Genomic DNA, 13,605 nt, shown 5'->3' with positions numbered 1-13,605 from the left:
GTTATTCCGCTTCTTTCTAATCTGCTCATTCATCACAAAGAATTATATTACCACATTCATTCAATCCCTTTGTTCTTACCTAAAAACAAAATAGTTTATTACCTAACTTAATTCACTTCCTCAACATAAGCTGGTATTATCCTATGGGATTTTTCACTCATACTCTTCGTTTTTACCTAAAAACGACCTATCTCTCCCTCTGGACTTAATTCACTTCCACGACATAAATCCAGATTATAGGATTTCTTTTTTGCAGTTGAACGTCGCACAATCAGGCTGGCGTTCTTCCTGTGTTTTAAATATTCGTCCGTTTCAGACCTCTTTCATAGAGCGGTAGCCACGAATATTTCCCTATCTACTTATCAATAAAGTAGCCTACCCATACAGACCTTCTGGTAAATATTTTGAAGCGGTATCGCAGGATTACTTATCAATAAAGTAACCTTACCCATACAGACCTTCTGGTAAATATTTTGAAGCGGTATCGCAGGATTACTTATCAATAAAGTAACCTTACCCATACAGACCTTCTGGTAAATATTTTGAAGCGGTATCGCAGGATTTCCTTTTTCAGTTGAACGTCGCACAATCAGGCTAACGTTCTTTCTGTATTCTAAATATTCACCCGTAACAGGCCTTAATTTCAAAGCGGTAGCCATGTGTATCTATTTACTAAATACCCATCCGTACAGACCTTTTCCTTGAAGCGGTAGCCATGAATATTTTATCTTACTACTTATCTATTTTCTAAACATATAAACAGACGGCTGTAGCCCTGCGCCTGATTCCAACCACTCTGCCAGAGAGCGCTAAACACTCGCACCAGTCAGCTCACACAACAGTCCCCTGCGAATGACTCAACGAGGGGGCCGTCCGAATCACACACCCGACACCAGCGAAGTTCACAGCCCCCGCTTATTTATTTACCAAACATGCATGCACATTCATTATATGATTTCCAAGCTTACACACACCCGTGCAATTCATTGAATTTCAAAAAGTTATTTCGTTTCTATAGTTTTTAGGAAATTTGAGAGAGAGACCTACTTGACGCTCCCCCTGCTGCTACCGGATCTTTTGTGGCAATCTACACAGACATTTCAGCTATTGTAAGAACTTTGCTTACCTTGTTTAGCTGGGCGGCCACCCTTGTCTTGCCAGATTGCCCCAAAGATCCCACGGCCAGCCAATAACGTCTTTAGTCCCTGATGCTCCTGGCATGCTCGCCAAATCTGTAGTGGCCAATCGGTTAAAAAATGACACGTCCAAGAACTTTGAATTCAATGATAGACTTTTAATACAGCCGCATTACAAGCCAGAGAGCCTCGCGGGACCCACAACCTCCAGAGCTCTCGCTCTCCTTTTTATCTCCTTGCATACATTATCAGTTCATCCCCCAATGCAAATACCCTTACATTCCAATCTGTTCGTCCTGCTTGTTCAGCCCAGTAACGCCCACATCTGCTTTCGGCCAGATTACAAGACCCTTCCTGTTCCTGCACTTAGCTAAATACATTATTTTGTCCGTGTATTATCTAGGATCAGTAGACTATGTCTCCTCAGTTTCTAGCGTGTCCAGCTATACTAAAAATAGTATACATTCCTCTATTTTACAGCCCTATGCTTTGGCTCTGTAATTAACTCTATGTGTCCCTCTGCATGTGTCCCTCTCTATGTGTCCCTCTCTATGTGTCCCTCTGCATGTCTTTCATCTCCTTTAACTTTAGGGTGTCCATCTGCTGTCCTGGTCGCCTTCACTTCATATGGTTATCTAAGATCAAACAGACTTGTGTCCCCTGTGATGTGATTGATGCCTGCAATCCATCAGTTGGTCATTTAGCTGACCCCCTCCTTTTTCTATCCCTTTGTTCCTTGTATGCCCAGCTGGTCTAGGAATGTTTCTCAGCTATCCCATACCCCCACATAGTCTGTTTTTAGTGTTCAACTATTCCATATATCTTATGCATTTGTCTATGTGTTACATCTGCAACCACACTAACACCAGCTCTGGTTCTGGTCTCCTACATGGCTCTTCACGATTAACAAGAAGAGTTGGCTCAGGTCTATCTCCTGACTCAGCCACTCTCCCTCTGACCCCCCCCCCCCAATACATTTTTGGGGCTGCTTTTCGGGTTTCCCTCTGCGCCGTCGTGATTGCCTCTCCAACTCCATTCTCCTATAGCCCTCTTCGCACTGCTCCAGCGAATCCCTCTGGGTCGACCGCCCACCTGTCTATTTCATCCCACGTCGTATACTCCATGCTTCTGCTGTCCATAACGTCCTCATAACAGCGTCTCTCAGCTCTCGTAAGTGCCTCCTTTCACTCCTGCTGTCGCTGCCTGTAACCACGCCACTCGGTCCGTGTGTAGTGGGTGATTCTGTAACGGCGTTCTTCGTTTGTCGAAAGAGAGTCGTACCGAAATGCAGCGTGGTGGTTACTCATGTCTTTAATAAATGACTCGCGATACATGAACATAACTTATACAAATACAAAAACAACAAACGGAACGTGAAACCTAATTACAGCCTATCTGGTGAAACTACACAGAGACAGGAACAATCACTCACGAAATACACAGTGAACCCCGGCTACCTAAATACGGTTCCCAATCAGAGACAACGAGAATCACCTGACTCTGATTGAGAACCGCCTCAGGCAGCCAAGCCTATGCAACACCCCTACTCAGCCGCAATCCCAATAACTACAACACCCCAATACGAAATACCACAAAATAAACCCATGTCACACCCTGGCCTACCCAAATATATAACGAAACACAAAACACTATGACCAAGGCGTGACAAATAAAGGTGAAATAAAATAAATAGTAGTATAAATCTCCCCGCACAGTCCCCGCATCCGGACAATTTTCTTAAGGCTTCTGGAAAGAAATGTTGCCAGCATGCTCAACCGGTGTCGCTCATTTAGCCAACAATCTTTCAACCGGTTCTCCCCATTAAATCAAATAAAATGTTATTTGCCTAATGCGCCGAAAACAACATGGTAGACCTTACAGGGAAATGATAACTTACAAGCAATTAACAAACAATGCTGTTGAGCAACAAGTATGAGTCTGAGGCTCAAAAGGACTATGTTTTCATCTTTGGAGCTTCTAGTCATGAAATCTATGCAGCCTACTCAGTCACTTTTTATAGCTACAGTTTACAGGCCTCCTGGGCTGTATACAGCGTTCTTCACTGAGTTCTCTGAATTCCTATTGGACCTTGTAGTTATGGCAGATAATATTCAAATGTTTGATTACTTTAATGTTCACATGGAAAAGTCCACAGACACACTTAAAAGGCTTTCGGAGCCATTCATCGACTCGAGTGGGTTTTGTCCAACATGTTTCCGGACCTTCTCATTGCCACAGTCATACCCTGGATCTAATTCTGTCCCGTGGAATAAATATTGTGGATCTAATTGTTTTTCCTCATAATCCTGGACTATCGGACCACCATATGCAACCGCAACAAATAATCTGCTCAGACCCCAAAGAAGGATCATCAAAAGCCGTGCTATAAATTCTCAGACAACCCAAAGATTCCAGACTCCCTCCACCTACCCAAGGACATCAGAGTACACAAATCAGTTAAACCACTTGACAGTCTCACTCCTAAAAACAAAACAATTTTTCACAAGACATTTGCTCCCTGGTGTACAGAAAATACCTGAGCCCTGAAGCAAGCTTCTAGAAAATTGGAACGGAAATGGTGCTCCACCAAACTGGAAATCTTTCGACTAGCTTGGAAATACAATACCGTGCAGTATCGAAGAGCCATCACTGCTGTGAGATCATCCTATTATTCCAATTTAATAGAGGAGAATAAGAACAATCCAAAATGTATTTTTGATCGTGTCGCAAAGCTAACTAAAAAGCAGCATTCCCCGAGAGAGGATAGCTTTAACTTCAGCAGTGATAAATTCATGAACTTCTTAGATGAAAAGATCATGATCATTAGAAAGCAAATTACAGACTCCACTTTGAATCTGTATTTTTTTTTAAATTGTTTTTTTTTAATCCTGTGTCTCTTGACACATTCATGAAAATAGTCATGCCTCTAAACTGTCAAGCTGCATACTGGATCCTATTCCAACTGAACTATCAAAGGAGCTACTTCCTGTACTTGGCCCTCCTATGTTGAACATAATAATTGGCTCCCTATCCACCAGATGTGTACCAAACTCACTAAAAGTGGCAGTAATAAAGCCTCTCTTGAAAAAGCCAAACGTTGACCTGGAAAATGTGAAAAACTAATTGGCCTATATCAAATCTCTCATTCCTCTCAAAAATGTTTGAAGAAGCTGCCTTCCTGAAGACAAATAATGTGTATGAAATGCTTCAGTCTGGTTTCAGTCAGGTGTGTTAGCTAGGACTGGGACAAATGTGTGACACCAATCAGGCCCCCGAGGACTGGAGTTGCCCAGGCCTGGTCTACACGGACATGTTATTGCCTGGTGTAGATCTTATCTGTTTGGAAATATATACATTTGTCTTCTGGCAAATAAATTGTACGTTTTGGCATTCCTCAAGGTTCCGTTTTCGGACCACTATTGATTTCACTATATATTCTACCTCTTGGTGATGTCATTCGGAAACACAATGTCAACTTTCACTGCTATGCAGACGACACACAGCTGTACATTTCGTTGAAACATGGTTGAAGCCCCAAAATGGCCTGCCCTGGAAGCCTGTTTCAGAAATGAGGAAGTGGATGGCGACAAATTACTTTTAAACTTAGATGCTAGGTCCCAAGAAACAAAGAGATCTGCTGTTGTATCTGACAATTACCTTGGCGTTACTCTGGACCCAAAAAGCAGATGCTATTTGTCCAAAAATGATGCAGAATAGCTTATTCTAGATTAGGTTTATGCAATAATCTACTTCTGCTACCTGGATAAAGCATGAAATGAACTTCAGTTAATGCTAAACACGGCTACTAGAATCCTGACTTGAACCAAAAAACGTCATCAAATTACTCCAGTGCTAATATGTTAAGGCTAGGACTGATTTTAAGGTTTTACTACTAACCTACAAAGCATTACATGGACTTGCTCCTACCTATCTCTCCGATTTGGTCCTGCAATACATACCTACACGTACGCTATGGTCACAAGACGCAGGCCTCATTTATTGTCCCTAGATTTCCAAGCAAATAGCTGGAGGCAGAGCTTTCTCCTATTGAGCAAAATTTTTATGAAATGATCTGCCTATCCATGTGAGAGACGCAGACTCGGTCTTGACCTTTAAGTCTTTACTGAAGACTCATCTCTTCAGTAGGTCCTATGATTGAGTGTAATCTCGCCCAGATGTGTGAAGGTGAACAGCAAGGCACTGGAGCAACGAACTGCCCTTTCTGTCTCTGCCTGGCCGGCTCCCCTCTCTCCACTGAGATTCTCTGCCTCTGACCCTATTATGGGGGCTGAGTCACTGGCTTACTAGGAATCTTCCATGCCATCCCTAGGAGGGATGCGTCACTTTTTGTGGGTTGAGTCAGACGTGCTCTTCCTGTCTGTTTTTGCACCCACTCGGGCTCGTGCGGTGGAGGAGGTCTTTGTGGGCTATACTCAGCCTTGTCTCAGAGTAGTAAGTTGGTGGTCTGTTGATATCCCTTGTTACGAATCCCTTTTGGCCCGACAGTCTAGGGGGGATGGTAAATGAGACCCGTAACATAACTCATGCAATTTATAATAGTGACAAAGTAAAAGTGAGAATGAAATAACCACGACAACTGAAATCTACCGTCAAACTCAGGGTTTATTGGAAAACACACGGTAATGGGGGGAGCAGGAAAAGGGGCTGAGCTGGACCCAAGGAAATAAATAATAAATATTCAAAAACACCCCTAGACTAGCCTATTTCAACAACAGCTAAATAACTAACCAAAAAAATATAGTGGGTGGTCCGCCCAGTTCTAACTAGTGTATTTAACAAAGTTTACCTACGGGTAGTGTATACCCATGGGCGACTTGTCTTAGTTTCCCCCTTTTCCCACCAGCAAACAAACAAACACCATAACCAAAAACAATACTCACAGGTGAGGACCAAGTGATATGGAGGTGCTCAAACAAAAGAGGTCAATACATAAAGAGAGAGTGAAACAGAGAGACCTACAGACATGGCATTTTACAGAGAGATTGAGGTCTAGAGCAAACAACTGACAACAACAATGGTTTTTAAACCAAGGGAAAGGAACTGTGATTGGGTAGGAAACAGGAGGAGGTGTGTCTTCTGATTGATGAGTGACTGATTGGGGAGTGATGATTTTCACCTGTGAGGGGAGAAGGAGAGAAAAGAACACAGGATACACACACACAGGAGACCTGTATCCATAACACTCCCACCCTTAAAAGAGCAACCCTAGGGGGGATTGCGACCACAGTATTTACATAACATACCCACAAGATCAACAACAAAGTCAACCTTACAAAATCATAATTTACACACGAGACAAAGCATCTGCCAATACATTATCAGAACCCTTTTTGTGGCGGATCTCCCAAATTATAATTTTGTACAATCAGCGCCCAACTTATCAGGCGCTGGTTCTGGTTGTACATCCGGTGGAGAAACACTAAGGGGTTATGGTCAGTATATACAATCACTGGTAGGGCACTGGAACCAATATATACCTCAAAGTATTGCAGAGCCAACAACAAAGCAAGAGCTTCTTGTTCTATTGTCGCATAGTTTGTTTGACATTTATTAAATTGACATGAAAAATAACAAACGGGATGATCCACTCCACTCTTGTCCTGCTGCAGTAGAACAGCACCAGCACCTCTGGCACTAGCATCTACCTCAAGTTTGAACGGTTGTTCAAAATCCAGAGCAGCACATACAGGGGTATTACATAAGAGTGCTTTCGCAGATTCAAAAGCTATCTTACAATCAGGGGACCACACAAATGATTTAGCCGGACTGAGCAAATCGGTCAATGGAGCAACTATCGCAGAGAAATTTATACAGAAACTACGGTAGTAGCCAACCATCCCTAAAAAGCGGCGTAGCTGTCGTCTGGTGGTAGGTGCAGGGAATGCAGTTATAGCCAAGACCTTGGCATCAACAGGGCGCACCTGTCCATGGCCGACCTCTTTACCGAGATAGGTAACAATAGCCTTCCCAAACTCGCACTTTGCCAAGTTCAGGGTTAGAGAAGCAGCTGCCAAACGTTCACATACTACCCCTAAGGAGTCAACATGATCTGACCACTGAGACGAATAAATTACTAGGTCATCAAGGTATGCACTACAATTAGGAATGCCAGCTAATACAGAGTTAACCAGTCGTTGGAAAGTGGCTGGTGCATTTCACATCCCAAAAGTCATGACTGAGTACTGTAGGAAGTTGTCTGGGGTCACAAAGGCAGAAATCTCAGAAGCACGTGAAGTTAACGGAACCTGCCAGTAACCTTTTAAGAGGTCCAACTTAGTTACATACTTAGCAGCACCTAATAGTGTCGATACAGTCGTCCAGTCTGGGTAAAGGGTACGAATCTGGCATTGTGACAGAATTTACCTTTCGATAATCCGTACATAATCTGGAAGTACCATAAGGTTTAGGAACCAGAATGCAAGGAGAACTCCAAGGGCTGGAACTTGGCGTAGCCCGGTCATTCTCCAACATATTTCACCTCATCCCTCATTCTCTTCCTCTTGGACGTGTTGATACGATATGGGTGTTGCTTGAGGTGTAGCATTTCCAACATTAATGTCATGTTCCAACACGTTTGTGCAAGTAGGAACGTCATTAAAGAGACATGGAAAACTGTGTAGTAGCCTCACAATATCATCGGCCTGTCCGTCCGTTAACTGAACCAGACCGGATTGGATAGACAGCAGCATTTCTGAGTTGGGCAATCTAACACACTGCTGCTGAGTATTGCGCAACTCTAAGCCATCAACATCAACAATATCAATATGACAGTCCACTATCATAGCAGTAGTAGCAGAGGAGACAGCCGTACCTTCCTCTGTTTTTGAACTCTCTAACTGTGTGATGGGTCGGGTGTGGTATGCTTTCAATATGTAAGGGAATGCCCCCCTGAATTGGACAAAAATGAATGGGAAGTCATTGGCATCGGACAGACCATATACACGATGTCCAATACCACCCAATTCGGCGTTGATTTATGCAAAGTGTATTGCAAATGCCATATGGCAATTGCCAGTTGTAACACTTTAAAAATCCAACAGGTGGCGAGTGCGCTCCACCTTGGTTTTTCATATTGGAAATGTAACCCAAGTCAACATCCAAAAGCAAAATTTTGAAAAATGATTTTTTTGTCAAAAACTTATCACCCCTTAAGAAAGTGCTTTCTGGACCGTTTTTCGAAATTCTTTCGAATTTTCAGTCAATTACACACGTTTAAGAACTGTAATCAACATACTTTAGTCGTATTTTATAATCATATTTTTTTTTTACTTGTGCATAAGGAATATGATTTGTCCATTTGCAATATGATTTCATAGGAAGTCAAAAGTCAAAGTCAAAAGTCACTTTTTTGGGGGCCAAATGCCGTAAGAAATTTGACATGCTCAAAAATCCTGCAGAAATGCTAAATTGACTGGCCAGATGAACACAGGATGGCCTGGCAGTGATAGTTGCTCCTTTCCATCGCTCGTTGTGTTGACTTCATCATGTCCATTTGGTGATGGTTTTTCACTGTTGAATCATATTGCAAGTGCACGTGCATTTGCAATATGGTTCAATGGGCATTTACCATCACGAATTTGTCATGCTTAAAAATCCTGCAGAAATGCAACATTGACTGGCCTGATGAACACGGGATGGCCGGGCATTGATAGTGGGTCTTCTCCATCGCTCGTTGTGTTGATTTCATTATGTCCATTTGTTTATGTTTTCTCACTTTTGCAAAGTCACTGTGCATTTGCAATATGGTTCAATGGGCATTTACCATCACGAATTTGTCGTGCTCAAATATCCTGCAGAAATGCTAAATTGACTGGCCTCTGATGAACACAGGATGGCCGGGCAGTGATAGTTGTACCTTTCCATCACTCGTTGTGTTGATTTCATCATGTCCATTTGGTGATGTTTTTTCACTATAGAATCATATTGCAAATGCACGTGCATTGTTGTGCAACTGGTGATTGAAAATAGGCACCTGGTAACCCAAAAATAAAAATGGTTGTAAATGCATTTACCGGTACTCCTATTGTCCATGCCCGCTATGGGAGTTCCCTACTACGGCCCTCTATCTATGGGGGCCGTCCTGAGTGCTTTATGGACTGTTTATAATATTCTGATGGATACGCATTGTTGTGCAACTGGTGATTGAAAATAGGCACCTGGTAACCCAAAAATAAAAATTTGGTTGTAAATGCATTTACCGGTCATTCTGATATTAATGCCCGCTATGGGAACACATGATGGCCGGGCAGTGATAGTTGTTCCTTTCCATCACTCGTTGTGTTGATTTCATCATGTCCATTTGGTGATGTTTTTCACTGTTGAATCATATTGCAAGTGCACGTGCATTTGCAATATGGTTCGATGGGCATTTACCATAAGAAATTTGACATGCTTAAAAATCCTGCAGAAATGCAACATTGACTGGCCTGATGAACACAGGATGGCCGGGCATTGATAGTGGGTCTTCTCCATCGCTCGTTGTGTTGATTTCATTATGTCCATTTGTTTATGTTTTCTCACTTTTGCAAAGTCACTGTGCATTTGCAATATGGTTCAATGGGCATGTACCATCATGAATTTGTCATGCTATAAAAATCCTGCAGGAATGCGAAATTGACTGGCCCGATGAACTCGGGATGGCTGGGCAGTGATTCTGGTTCATCTCAATCGCTCGTTAGGGTTGATTTCAGAATGTCACTTTGGTGATGGTACCTCACTGTTTAAACATATTGCAAATGGACAAGAGTCACCAGCAAGTCACCGTCCATCAGTCAATTAGATATCATTCTGACACCAAACTGATACAAACTGACACCAAACCCACTTTTTCCAACTCATTTAGTAGCCAACTATCACATACTTCAGAGCTGGCCCAAAATTCACAACGCCTTCGGTTCAAATCATTAAAAAAACATAAAACACGTAGTTACGTTCTAGCTGCGGGTCCATTTCTTATGTTATGTATAGGCCTGGCTGAGGCGACCCCGAATCCCAAGTTTCGGCTTGATAGGTCATTTGGTGTCCGAGTAAAACCCTAATTGGTGTTGAAAATCCACTTTTTTCCATGACTTGCTACAGGGTCCTTGAATGAGCTATCGGACAGAAACATTGGGGTCTGGCTATATGGGCCGAGACGGTCGCAATGCACCTAGTCTTGCGACTCTGGGACATTTCTAAATGTCGTCATTTTCGTGAAGCAAAAATGAATTTGAAGTCATAGCAAATGTACGAGGCTGTTTCTCGGTCTGAGAACCTTCTAGAGCCACGTAACTCACCACGCACTATCAACCTGAGGTCTAGAACAGGATTCTAAAGTTTCGGAACTCTAGGTCTGACGGTTCTTTAACCTCTTCCTTCTACCCTCTACTTTTTTGAACATTCTGTTAAAAATCGCGCAACATTTCAGCGCCCTGCTACTCATGCCAGGAATATAGTATATGCATTTGCTTAGTCTGTGTGGATAGAAAACACTCAGACGTTTATAAAACTGGTTAAATCACTGCTGTGGCTTTACCAGAACGGCATTTACATCGAAAAGCACAGGAAAAACTGATCACTGAAAATGGGAAAATATATCCATGCGCTACTTGAACCCATTGATAAAGGTGAACCACAATTAATTGACTGAGGTTGCAGTACCTACAGCTTCCACACGGTGTCTAGAGTCTTGTCATTTCCCTTCGAGTTTTTTCTTGGTCAAACACATGCAGGGCACCGTATTTCCTTAGGTCTAGGACCGGATATTTTCGTTGAGTTTCTAGCCGGACATTTTTCCAGACGGACAGCTAATGATCTTTACATCGCCTCCTGATGAATTTTATCGCCTATTAACCTTTACTAATACCTAAAGTTGCATTACAAACGTATTTCGAAGTGTTTTGTGAAAGTTTATCGTCGACTTTTTGAATTTTAAAAAATGACGTTACGTTTTGAAACGATGTTTTTTTTTCGTTTATCACACAGTCTACATATAACGATATCTTGGCTTTATATGGGCCGATTTAATCGAAATAAAGACCCAATAGTGTTTATGGGACATCTAGGAGTGCAAACAAAGAAGATGGTGAAAGGTAATGACTGTTTTCTATTTTATTGTGCGGTTTGTGTAACGCCGAAATGCTAATTATTTTGTTTACGTCCCCTGCGGGTCTTTTGGGGTGTTACATGCTATCAGATAATAGCTTCTCATGCTTTCGCCGAAAAGCATTTTAAAAATCTGACTTGTTGCCTGGATTCACAACGAGTGTAGCTTTAATTCAATACCCTGCATGTGTATTTTAATGAACGTTTGAGTTTTAACTAATACTATTAGCATTTAGCGTAGCGCATTTGCATTTCCAGAGCTCTGGATGGGACGCAAGCGTCCCGAGTAGAAGCAAGAGGTTAACCTCTTTTTATAGCATGACAAATTCATGATGGTACATGCCCATTGAACCATATTGCAAATGCACAGTGACTTTGCAAAAGTGAGAAACCCAAAGTGTTTTCTATCCACACATACTAATCATATGCATATACTATATTCCTGGCATGAGTAGCAGGGCGCTGATATGTTGTGCGATTTTTAACAGAATGTTCAAAAAAGTAGGGGGTAGGAGTAACAGGTTAAAAGTTCCAACAAGGTTAACTAATGCGGGCAGTGTATGTCTCTACGCACCCCAATGGGTCCCTACTTCCAAGCTGTGTGTGTGTGTGATTTAGTTTTCCTTTGAAATTTTATGGGAAAAATGACTGATTTACAGTTCATGGGGGTTGCCTAATCACATATATGAAGTTTTGGAAAGATCTGATTTTTTTAACCCCTCGAAACAGCCCCTGAGAAGCCAATTATGGCACTTCCGGTTGGCACAGGAAGCTATAAGTCAACACATATCCTCATTGGGGTATGCTTTTACAGAATCCTGAATTTTAAGTCCTTACGTTAAGAACTGACTGATTTACACAGGGTTAAATGCACTATGTCTATCAAACTGCAGGCAGGGTATGGATATACACTTTTAGGGCGATTTTAACCACTTCCGGTTGGTCCAGGAAGCTTAGAATCAACACAGGTAGACCTCATAGTTGCCTGATGGACTGTTACCGAAGACAGGTTCATACGGCATTCATAACCCATATAGGCTTCAGGTTGAATTTAGGGGTGCAGGTAATGTATTCCTATGGGGAGAGAAGTCAATGCAAACTGTTTGAAGTAAACACCTTATTTTAACTGTTAAGGGTTCATGCCACATGGTCAAGGTTAGGCTTGCATGGATCGGGAGGACCTTAGGAACGTACCTGAGGTCGAATTGTGCTTCTCACCCTAACGGTTCTCTCACTGTCACCCAAAAGCAAATGACATTGAGGGCCAGGCTTCATTTTGGTTCTTCTTTTCTTCAAGGTCACTGCACTCAGAGCACATTTAGGGTGATTTTAACCACTTCCGGCTACGGTCATAACCCACATAGCGGGGCATCTCGTTTTTAACTCGGCACAGTCTGGAGACTATGGTCTGGAGACTATGGTGATGCCATTTTTTGTGTTGATTTCAGAATGCCGTTTTGGTGATGGTCCCTCTCCGTTTAAACATATTGCAAATGTACAAAAGTCAACTAGCAAGTCAGTGTCCATCAGTCAATTAGATGTCATTCTGACACCAAACTGATACCAATTGACACCAAACTCACTTTTTCCAACTCATTTAGAAGCCAACTATCACATATGTCAGAGCAGGCCCACAATTCACAGCGCCTTCAGTTTAAAACATAATAAAAACGTAAAACACACAGTTACGTTCTAGCTGCGGGTCCAGGTCGAACATTATGTGTAGGCCTATGTGAGGCGACCCCGAATCCCGAGTTTCGGCTCGATAGGTCCTTCGGTGCCCGAGTAAAACCCTAATCGGTGCTGAAAATCCAATTTTTTCCATGCCTTGCTATGGGGTCCTTGAATGAGCTATCGGACAGAAACGTTGGGGTCCGTCTCTATGGGCCGAGGCGGTTTCAATGCACCTAGTCTTGTGCCTCTGAGACTTTTCTAAATGTCGTCATTTTCGTAATGGTCAAAATGAATTGAAGTCATTGCAAATGTACGAGGCTGTTTCTCGGTCCGAGAACCTCCTAGAGACACATAACTCACCACGCACTATCGACCGGAGGTCTAGAACAGGTTTCTAAAGTTTCGGAACTCTAGGTCTGACGGTTCTTTTTTAGCACGAACAAAGCTAACTATTGCAGCCACTGTCTGTCTCTACGCACCCCAATACGTCCCTCCTTCCAAGTTGTGTGTGATTTAATTTTCCTTTGAAATTTTATGGGAAAAATGACTGATTTACAGTTCATGGGGGTTGCCTAATCACACATATGAAGTTTTGGACAGATCTGACTTTTTTAACCCTTCGAAACAGCACCTGAGACACCAATTATGGCACTTCCGGTTGGCACAGGAAGCTATAAGTCAACACATATCC

The sequence above is a fragment of the Oncorhynchus nerka genome, linkage group LG3 (assembly GCF_034236695.1).
Source record: "Oncorhynchus nerka isolate Pitt River linkage group LG3, Oner_Uvic_2.0, whole genome shotgun sequence".
In the NCBI taxonomy this organism is placed as follows: domain Eukaryota; kingdom Metazoa; phylum Chordata; class Actinopteri; order Salmoniformes; family Salmonidae; genus Oncorhynchus; species Oncorhynchus nerka.
Note: the sequence above shows the minus strand (reverse complement) of the source record.